Below are 12,029 nucleotides of genomic sequence, written 5' to 3'. Positions count from 1 at the left end.
AGATAGATAGATAGATAGATAGATAGATAGATAGATAGATAGATAGATAGATAGCCTAAATTAGAGGTCTCCATTGGGTCTCTTCCCTTGGAGATCAGGAAACCCTGGGGAAAGAAAAGTGGCAGGAGTCAGAGGAAATGGAAGACAGCTGGAGAACATGGCCCACCACATAAACTAAGCGGGGCTCATAGGGCTCACAGAGACTGAAATAGGAAGCATGGAGCCTGCATGGGTCTGCAGCAGGTCTTCTACATGTATGTCATGATTGTTGGCTTGCTGTTCTTGTGAGACTCCTAACAGTGGGGGCAGGTGTATCTCTGACTCTTTTGCCAGCTCTTGAGACTCTTTTCCTCCTATTTGGTTGTCCTGCCCAGTCTTGATATGAGAGCTTTTGCCTTGTCGACCCGCCAGCTCCCAAAAATGACACAGAGACTATTTCTCATTTATTAGAGCTCAGGACTTACCTTGGACTATTTCCCAAGTAGCTTGTATAATTTGTCAGGTTTCCTGTTACCTCTCTTCAGTCCTTGTACATCTAACTTTCTCCATGTCTGGCTGGTGAGTTTCCTGTGCCTAATTCTTTCCTAGAGTTCCTATTCTGCCTGGAAGTCCTGCCTTTCCTCTCTTGCCTAGCTAGCAGCTGTCAGATTTTTATTAACCCAATCAGAAAGGGAGGGAAGAGTATTTACAAAACACTGAGGCAGGTGATGCTTCATAAAAATTATAATACCAAAGTCCACCTGTACTCAACTCTCTGCAGAACTAAGCATTTGAATAAAATACAAAGACAACCTTTGCACAGTGCGCAAAAAGATTATCCCAACATGGTGACCCGATCTTTTTTTGAAGAGGAAACAGAGTGGAAGTCAGTCCAAAAAAAAAGGAAGAGGTTGAAGAGGGGGGGGTAGGAGAAGTAGAAGGAGGAGAAACGTTGGGATGTATTGCAAGAGAGAAGAATCTACTTTCAATAAAAGAAAAAGAAACATTAGTCCCTAAAGTGATGGTATTAGGTTGTGATTTTATGGAAGCTGTTAGAGGAATCCCCCAAGGATGGTATTAGTGCCCTTGTCAGAGTCTCAAGACAAACTGTTTCATCCACGCCCCTTCAGCACACTGCAAGATGATTGCTGTATGAGAACAAGAAAGCAGGCAAATGTCTTGGCCTTAGACTCCACAGCTCCCAGATCTCTGGAAAAATGAATGCCTTTATACTACCTCATTTGTGTCTTTTTTATCATAACAGTTGAGTTAGTGTCAATGGGGTACTGTTGGACCAAATAACAAAAATATTGACATGGCTTTGGTAATAATTGGAGGGTATTCAAAAAGAAAACTGAACTCACAATCGTCTGCAGAATAAAACTGACTTTTATATACTTGTTTTTCCTTCATGATTGCCTTACTTAAATGCTTTTACTGTTTAGATTATGTGTAATTTATTTTTTAGTAAAAAGCTCTGTGGCTTTAATTTTTTTTTTAAATTTTATCACTTTGTCCACTCTCTTTTGTGCATTTCCTGATTCAGTCTTTTTTCAAGCACCCTTGAGAAGAATGCATCTTAAAAATTTTGTATTAAGAGGAAAATATGAAGTTGGGTATAGGCATTTGGGGGAGGGTAGACAGAAGGATCAGGGGTTCAAAGCCAGGTTTGGCTCCCTGAGAGACTTATATGCTAGACTGAGGACATGAGAGCATGCCTCAAGAAAGACAAAAGTATGAATAACAAGAAGGCAAATTACTTTTGCCTCACAAGGAATGAGGTTAGATTCATGGTGCATAAGGGTTTTGCAAAGGTGATGAGCAAAGATAGACTGCCAACATTCCTCTCCGGGGATAAACACCTTTGATCCCAGACCACTGACAAACACCTGCTGTTCATTGATAGCACATCAGTGCTTATTCCTGCTCACAGCAGCACTGTAGCCACCTTCCTGAAATTTCTGATTTTGAAAAGTCGTGCTGGGATCATAGAGCAAACAGAGCATGTTTGCTGAAAGCCACAAGCTAATTTGGTAGCTTCCTTCTTCTTGAATGAGCTTTCCTGATCCCTTTACCTTGCCATGGTCTGAAGCCTATCAGTGTACTACATTTGGGGAAAATACATATTAATGTGTTCTTTGAGTAGAATGGGTAAACTATGTTTATCTTGTTTCACCAAAAGCTGAAGGGCATGCATTCTCTAATCCAAATAATTTTTTGGGGGTGATTATGAAGGTGTAACTTGGATTGCATCTGCCACACGAACTTTCCAGGACTTCCTGGAGGGTGGTGACTTTTAATATATCCAACTCTTAGTCTTATCCAATTAGTAGTTTTCTGGATTATCGACTTCAGTTTTATACGTCTTGGTGTCAGCAGAGTCAGTGTCAGGGTCCTGCAACCTACGCAACTATTTAGAAGGTCCCTTCATTTGGTTTAACACTTTCAAGACATCAGTCTCCAGCTCAAGTTTTTCATACATTCCAAATAAGCAGCTCTACATTTTAATTTTTCATCGGATCCTGCAATTATGTAACCAGGCTGGATGGGGTGTTATCATACTGCTGAAGGATTTGCTCAGACTGGTCAGGGTCAAGTGAGGAAAGAAACACCGAGCTTGCCTATGAGTTAATTATGTGACTTACAGTAGGCATGATTATCAGGTTTTATCTGCTGGAAATAAGTAAATGAATGAATAAAATAGCTACCATATTAACTTTCAAGTTCTCATAATACTAAAATAATTATGTGCATGAAGATGCAATGTAGGATATAATCAATAATATGCATATAGCAGTAACTGTCCACTTACCCTACTTTTTCATAGGCATGAAATCTAGTCAGACTGTGTAGCAAGCTCATCAATATTAATGTGTTTGTGACTGAAAAGCATCCCAGGAGAGGAAAATTATCCAATCTCAGTTTATCTGCTAAAACCCTCTACATGTTGAAATATGTACCTAGTGTTTGGACCTTGTGATGTGATTGTTTTAATTCAGTTATTAAATTTGATCTCAAAGAAGGAAGAAGCCATCTTGCTGATGATGAATCCTGATGAGATCTTTGAATTTTATACTAAGTGTGGAAAAAATGAGAACCTCTAGCTGAGCCAGTCTGAAAATTTACTTTTATAAAATGCCTACCTCATGTCAAGCATTGTTTCTTATTTTTAATATTTTATTATATACTGTAATTTTGTGAATGGTGTGTGTGTTCACAACTCAACTGTGAAATTTTTGCAGTAATAGAATGGCTCACTTTTCAGTTCACCACAGATTCTCATATAACACTGATCACTCAAAAATATGTTCATGGAAACTATTGTCAGGCACAGTGGTGCATGCCTTTAATCCCAGCACACAGAAGCCAGAGGCAGGAGGATCTCTGTGAGTTTGAGGCCAGCCTGGTCTACTAAGTGAGTCCAGGACAGCCAAGGCTACACAGAAAAACCCTGTCTCAAAACAAAACAAACAAACAAAATCGAAACTCTATTGATTGATTTTTTTTTTGACAGGGATGAAATTAAAAAGTCAGTTGAGCTCTGTCAAATGTATTGAAAAACATGAAAGTAGCATCTTGGCAGACTCATCCCAGACTTAGTAAGGTCCTATGAGCATTAGCTGATCCATGTCTAGGCTGAGGACAGGGTTTTCAATGACCTGCCTAGGGAATTATCAATGTGAGGCTTCCTCTTGAAGGATGGACACGTTTGTTGTAATCATCCCATGTGGTATGTGACTGTGAGAAGAGAGCTTCATACTGCAGAGGGCAGTTTCTGGGTCTCTTTTTATAAAGAACTAATGTAGGACACTTGTCATATTCTAAGGGCTGGGACACTGGGTGAGAATGGAAAAGTATTACTTAAGAGAGTGGTACCTTTGCCTAGAGATTCTTGCTGGAGTGCAACAGGGACCCAGAGGTCATTTGGCAAAATCAGAAAATATGCTCAGAGATGGGATGAGCCTCAGAGCCTGCACTGGATCATGCTCTTTGGGAAATACTAGCAAGAATGGTCCCATTTTAGCTGAAGTTCAGCTGGGTTAGGGAAGGATTAGGAGAAAGGATATAATTCATGATGCTTTTCTCTTGTAAGTCTGTGTTTAATAGAAGTAGACGAGATTTGAAGACATTGGACCAGAGGGCCCAGTGGTGATAGATTTATAGAGATGACAAGCTTGGGGTGTCAGCCAAAGGGTCTGGAACTCTCCCCACCGATTTTGCATTGCTCTGAGTTTCCTCCAGTTATCCCCACTGAATGGGAGGGCCATACATGCAGTGTGGTCATGTTTTAAAAGCACTCAGATTGGTAATTATGCCCTATATAACTACAAAATCCGGTGCTTTTGATATTTGGGTGGGAATTTGCAACCTGCTTCTAGCCAGTAGATCTTGTCAAGCAAATGGAGTACTTTGGGTGTCACTAAGGTTTTGCGAGTCACTTTTGTTTTGACAAATATTTGTCCGGATTTGTTTGGAGGTATTGGACTTAATCAGATATAAAGCTTTAGAAGGATGTGGCCTTCCAGAGGGATTGCAGAAGTAAATAGGAAGAAGTCATATTGAGAAGTGTGCATGACACAGAGCATTGACAAATTCCTGACTTGAAGTCTCCTAGGCAAGAGTAGCAGAGGGCTTGGTCTCCAAGTACAGAGAAGAAAGAGGAAATGTCCTGGTGATCTGAAAAAGCGTGTGCTTCTTCAATCATCTCTATAATCCCTGGTGGGATAAAGGGCTTTAGTAAATCAAGTCTAGCCTTGGCTTAAATTAACTATGAGCTATGTATTCTGATAATGCTATACTACCAGAGAAATGAGTGAGGTGTTATTAAAAGGCAACACATGATGAGGCAGGAATCACAGGCCTTAGCCCTAACCTGACAGGATCTTGTCTTTTGTTCTGCTGATGGGTTGTGCCACCTACACAGATACACTTGTAAATTCTTTTCATTTAAATTTAAAATTGTTTTTTTCATTCAATATATTCTGATTATTGTTTACCTTTTCCTAACTCCCCCCAGACCTTCTCCTCTCCCCCATCCAAATTCACACTTTTCTTTCTCTTTTATAAATTTCTAAATTCTTTTTTCAGAATTATTGATATTTTCATGACAGTGAAAAATATTTTCTTTTTTATATAAATAACAATATTACAAAACCCCAGCTGAATAAAATTTTAATCCATTCCATGCTCATAAGAAAGTAATAATATTCTTTATGAAATTTAGGGGATAGTCAGCTCATTACAATTTATTTTTTGTAGTTTTTCTTTCAAAGACCAAAGATAAACACAAAAATGTACTTTTTGTTTCATTTATATTTGTTAAAACTCTTGATTACAAAGATTGTGTGTTTGTGTCCCTTATCAATTAGGTCGATGCTCAGTATAAGGGAAAGTAGAGAAAGAGAACTTGCAGTAAATTTTTATCTTCATAACTGAGCCAAGAGAAACATGTAAAGTATGCATTGATTTCAAATTAACAAGATTGCATTATATCATACTATATACATATATCAGACATTAGCACACTATAACTTTCTTTTTTATTTTTATTTTATTTATTTATTATTATTATTAATTACAATTTATTCACTTTGTATTCTGGCTATGGCCCCCTGCCTCATCTCTTCCTGGTCCTACCCTCCCTCCCACTTCTCCCCCCACTGTGTCCCCATCCTAGTCCACTGATAGGGAGGTCCTTCTCTGCTACTTACTAGCTGACTCTAGCCTATCAGGTCTCATCCAGTTCATGCCAGTGATGACTCTGCTCCCTTACTAGAGAACCCCCATGGAGACTGAGCTGTCCATGGTCTTCATATGAGCAGGGGGTCTAGGTTTTCTCCATTTATGGTCCTTGGTTGATTCATCAGTCTCTGCAGGAACCCCTGGGCCCAGATTTTTGGCTCTGTTGGTCTCCTTGTGGAGCTCCTGTCCTCTCTGGGCAAGCAGGATAGACATCAGAAGTGGGAGAAAACAGGAAACAGGACAGGAGCCTACCACAGAGGGCCTCTGAAAGACTCTACCCAGCAGGGTATGAAAGCAGACACTGAGACTCATAGCCAAACTATGGGCAGAGTGCAGGAGAATCTTATGGAAGAAGGGGAAGAGAGAATTTGTAAATTCTTAAATGAAGACTGGATGACCATAGCAGCTCACTGTTGTCTCTTTCTGGTGTTAGAGCTGTTCTCTCTTAGTTAAATGCTTATTCTATGATTTAGAGCTTTGTTTTACATTCTTTCTCATTTTATTATACATTCTATGGTTCAGACCCATATTTCCTTCCTTCCTTCCTTCCTTCCTTCCTTCCTTCCTTCTTTCCTTCTTCACACCTTTTCCTCCTCCCTCCCTCCCTTCTTTCTTTCCTTTTTTATCTGCCAAAGTAATGAGAGGTCATACTTAGGAAATTATCAAGATTATATTATATTATATTAATTATATTATATTATATTATATTATATTATATTATATTATATTATATTATATTATATTATATTATATTATATTATATTATATTATATTATATTAAAAATCACTATCTATAAGGCACCCAGACAATTTAGAAGTGTATACCTCAGGTGGATTTGCAGTTGGGAGAGTCAGTGAGTTGAAGAAAAGCATGCAGCTGTGAAAGATAAGAGCTTGAGTTGTTCAGGCAAGCCAGGCAGGGTGCATTTTCAAGCAGTTTAAATCAGAGGTCAAGGGAAACACAAGGTTCCACATCTTGACAGGTAATAAATCAAGCCTACCCATCGCTATTTCTTCTCCACGATGAATTGGAATTAGAAAAAAGAGATCTCTTGGCAGGAGTGTCTGACACACAGCAGGCACTGACACTCTGCAGATGAGCAGCAACTTGACACACATAGCTTTGACATGTGTCTTCAAGCTGTACAAGTTGGCTAACAGTTCAAATTTTAACAGGTTCACGCTTTAGAAAGTTGCTGCTCTTTCTTGTTCATAAAAAAAAAACAGCTTTGTTAAGTAGCTGGTGGAATAATAGTCTGATATGAATCTCTAGGGAAGGTCTGATCATACACTGAAGTCTTTCTGTTGAATGAAGTTGTCATTGACTTCCAGGCTTTCATTAATACATGGCATTTACCACTTTTTTCTAAGTACATTTTAAATATCCATTTTGTTCTAGTGGCGACCAACCTACTTAATGCCACGGACTTCCTTTTTGCATGCTTGACCGTTTTGTTCATATGTCAGGATTTTACATCATTTTACTTTGTTATCACTTTTACAGGTGTGTGTGTGTGTGTGTGTGTGTGTGTGTGTGTGTGTGTGTGTAGATGTGTGCAGTGGATAATGTGGGAGTTTGTGTGTGCATGTATGGCGAGCAGAGGATGATGTCTGATATCTTACTTTACGGCTCTCTGCCTTACTCCCTTGAGGCAGGATATTTGCTAAGCTTAGCCCAAGTATGCCTTTCTCCCCATCCCTTTTCTCCAGGACTCTTTTGAGTAGCTTGTTATGAAGTACTTGGCTTGTAATGGCGTACTGAGGAGTTCCCAGGTCGGCTACCGATGTTTATGTAGTGAGCTCCATACGCCTGAGCCATCTCCCCATCCTTCTACTTCCTCTTTTGTCATAGAGGAGTCCAGTTCATGTGTTACAGTCGTGTCTGTCACTTTAACATTTAAAACAACTAATATTTAACTGTGTATTCTAGTGCAAATTAAGTAATAAAGATCAAGTAAAATAAACGATGCTTCTATACGTTTTTAATTGTTTAACATAAAGAAATTCCTTTCTTTTCTTGAATTGCCTCTTGAGGATAAATGTCACAAATCACAATGTTGAATCAGTGGATAGGCCTTTTAAACAAGGCTTACATTTTTAGATTTTAATCCAACTTCAATAGAGTGCACAAGGTGCATTCTCCCTCCATCTTATGGATGAAGAAATTAAGCTGAGAGTGAAGTGGTTCCTGGACCAGGCAAGCCAGTGACTGGCAGAACCATCCTATAACATGTTTCCTGATTCAGTTTTTGTTTTCCTTTTAAATAGGAAAAAAAAACCTCTGTTATTTATTTGGCTTTAAAAATATTTCCATGTTTCATGTGCTTTCATGTGTACATGCATATTTACAAGTGTGGAAGCATGTATAATATATACATGTGGAGGTCCAGAGTTATGCTAGAAACCTTCCCCACTCCCTCATGTACCTTGTTCTTCAAAGCAGTTTCTCAGTCAAACCCAGAACCTACAAGTTTGGCTTGTCTCCCCAGCCAACTTGTCCCAGGATCTCCTCTCTCTGCCCTCCCAGGCTAGGATTTTGGGGTTCAGAATTCTGATTATTTTGTCATTGAGGCAAATCTCTTCACCACTGAGCCATCTCCCCAGTTTCCTGTATCACTTCAAAAACTGTGGTTTTAACCCTCCAATTCAAGATTTTCCATATTCAGCTGTAATGTTTTGGAGGAAGGGTTTCAGAAGAAGACACTGATGGGTTCAACAACTGCCAAGGGTTATCATTCTATGACACCAGCGCAAAACGATCAAATTAACAACGAATAGCACTTATTATGCATCCTAATATCACAGGTACTGCTAAAGGCCTTAACTCAATTGCCATACTGAAACAGTTTTATGCTACTGTGTCCACAAGAATCTCAGTATAGAAACTCCTACTGATAGTGGCTGGAGAGATCGTCCAGTTGTTTAGCACTAGCTGCTAAACACGGCACCTAGGTTTGGTTCCCAGTACCCATACCAGGGGCCTCACAACCAGGTTAACTCCAGTTACAAGGGTCTGACATCCTGATCCAACCTCTCTGGGCACCTGCACATATTAACACACACACACACACACACACACACACACACACACACACACACACGGAAAAGAAAGAAAGAAAAAAAAGAAAGAAAAGAAAGAAAGAAAAATTTCTGTTTACACACAGAGAATCAAAGGGCTAGAGAGGAGACCTGATCTCCCAAGCATGCATAGCAGTATGCAGTACAATCCCGACCTGAGCCAGGGAGTTTAATTTGAAGTCCGTGTCTTTGTGTTTAATCTTCGGCGTCTGCCATGGCCCTGTTGTTTTTGCTGGGAGGCCAGAAAGCGCCCATGATTACTAAGTGCAGATTCGAGGTTATGAATTTTATGTCATATCTCCCCCATCAAAGTTCAATTTCCTAGTGTGTTTTAGCTCTGGAATCAACATCTTCTTTTTCCCATAGTTAACTATGGTCCTGTGTTTGTGTTTATGAGAAATCTTTCATGTTCCGTGACTGGTGACTGATATTCTGACAGCGTCAACATCTTGCCCAAGGTTTTCAGCTGGCATGACCCTACCTTGTTGGGTGCAGCTGGTTCCCATGCAGAACAGGCTAGCTGAGGACTCATTGCAACTGTGATTCCCTCAAGCAGGAGGGAGGGGGAGGCTTAGACTGCTTAAGCCATGTATCTTTGCGGATGCTCCGTGGACGCTAGTAACCATCAATCACAAGTCCTCTTAGGTTACCTTTTTCCTCGGAATTCAGCGGGTGAAATTAAATGTATTAATGTAGGTGCCAGAGACCATCATCTTGGTTATTCTGGCAAAAACTACACACTTATTATTTGACAAGAATGTGGTCACATTTGGAAATTAATTTAATAACCATGATCAAATTTCACTTCAAGTAATTTCTAGAAAATGACTGTAATTAGAGCCACTTGACATAAATATCTTAGAATATGGTAATCTGTTTATTGTATTTCCTTATGAAAATTGAATGTTACAATTACCATAATCTGAAATATATTAGGCATATCTAAGCCTCTAATCAATTATTCAATTACGTTGAATCTCTCTCAGAGCAAACATTTAGCATTATTTTTTGTTAGATCTTTCCCACCAGCTTTACTAAAGTATAATTGACAAACAAAAACTAAGCTTCCAAGGCACACAGCTAATGATTATATCCATACCTTGTGTGTTCCTGGCTGGTCTCAGGTGCTCGTTATGTACATGAGCATGACCTTGAACACCTGACCCTCCCCCTTGTCTTCATATACTGAGTATTAGAATTACAGGCTAAATTTTTGTCCAGCTTTGGGGGCTTTGTACGTGCTGGGAAAATGCCAGATGAAACACCTCCAGCCCACAAATCACATTTTTTAATCCACTTCTCTGTTGATAGATCCTTATATTGTTTCCATAACTTAGTTATTGTGAGTAATGCTACAATGAACATGAGAGTACAGATCACTCTTTGACTTACTGATTACATTTTGTTAGGATAAATACTTAGTAATAGGATTGCAAGAGGAGAAGAGAGGGAGTCTCTTTTCAATTGTTTTTAGGAATTCCACACTGATTTTCTCAGTAATTGTGTCAACTTAAATTTCCACTAATGGTATATGAGGCTTCTCTTTTCTCTGAATCATGTCAACAGTTATTTCTTGTCTTTGTGATGATAGATAGACCTTCCTAAAAGTGATGCCTTATTGTGTCTTTTTCTTATATTTGTCCAATGATGGCTCATGTTAAATGGCTTTTCATATTCTTGTTGAAAAAATGACAATTAAAGGCCACTGTCCACTTTGTAACTGTGTTACACATTTTTCATATTGAATTGTGTGAATCTTTATATACTCTGGGATTAACCTTTTTTAGCTATTTCATTTGCAACTATTTTTCCTCTTTCACTTACATTTTGTTATTTCTCCAGAAATTAAGTATAGTCTGGTAGTCTTAGCATTTGGAAAGCTGAGACAGGAAGAGTGATTCAAATTTGAAGCTAGATTGAGCGACAGAGTGTGCTCTGGGCTAGCAGGAACTACACTGCCAAACTAAATCTCAAAGGCAGTGTCCCACTTGTACATAGTCAACTACTACGACAAGGGTGCCGAAAGAGCACACGACGGCTTGAGAACTTGATGTCCATAGTAGTATATTGAAACTGGAGCCTTATCATATTCTGAACACAATAATTAACTTGAAAATAGATTCAAGACTTAAATATAAGACAACTGTAAAAGGAGGAAACAAAAAGATGGGTTCTTGAGAATGACATTTTGGCTATCGAAACCAATCACTGGCAAAACCCACCAAAAATAGTTATGTGGTGCTATACCACACTGAAGTTCTGCTCATTAAGGGAAGCACACAAACAACAACGCTCCTGTGCACATGCTTGTGCGCACACACACACAGAAAGAGGCCCAATTGCATTTGCATTCACAAAGGTTTGTTTGTACCTACACAGACATGATTGCACAACCACTGGGCTGCTCTCATATACACAACACATCAGCACACACCAGAAGACTAAACTTCCTGCCAGGTGCTGTGGGTAAGCAGTGATGGTTTCTATCCTGGGCTCAGTGACTGACAGAGGAGCCACTGTAAACGCTTTTATACTGGTTCTGGGATCTCAATCAGAAGCTTCCAAACAGCACAGCTAAGCCTTCTCCCCAGCCCAACTTTTATAATTCAGTTTAGGAATGGAGAGTTTTTATTTTTGCACGTTGCTTGAGAAAACAGCATGTAATAATAAAGGTATGGGTGAAGAGAAACCCAGTGTTTTGGTGGCCCTCAGGCCCTTCAACTCCCCACCAACTCGGGCTCTTTTTTTCATTCAGTGGAAACCCTAGATGCCTCACAGATGCATGGCTGATGTCAAGGATGACCCATGTTTTTTGTCTGTAATATTTATTTGTCTGGCTCAAGGGGTTTGTCAAATCTGTGTAGACAGTCATTTTAATATTTTCTATTCTGAATCCAAGAGATCCAAAACAACTTCTGAATCTTTGCTCCAAAAGCACTACTTTTCTTGACATTTTTTGACCCCTATCTGTCATTTGCTCTGTCCTGATTTATGGGAATACACTTTACTCTGGAAATTTTGCTGTCTTTTCTTGTGTCTTCTCAAGACTGGAGTCATTGGAATGTATTCTGCTTGAATTTTCTTGTGGTCAGGCTCAGGTCATTGAAGGAAGTGAGTGAGACTAATTTCATATGGACATTGACTCTTGCCTCCAGAGGGCTGTTCGAGACCCACAGGGGACAGAGTCCTTCACAATGTCTGGTCACTGGGATTGCTGTACAGTTTGCTCT

This window comes from Psammomys obesus, unplaced genomic scaffold, assembly GCF_907164565.1.
Source record: "Psammomys obesus unplaced genomic scaffold, mPsaObe1.curated_primary_1811, whole genome shotgun sequence".
Lineage (NCBI taxonomy): Eukaryota > Metazoa > Chordata > Mammalia > Rodentia > Muridae > Psammomys > Psammomys obesus.
The sequence above is the reverse complement of the archived record's forward strand: the minus strand, read 5'-3'. Positions refer to the sequence as shown.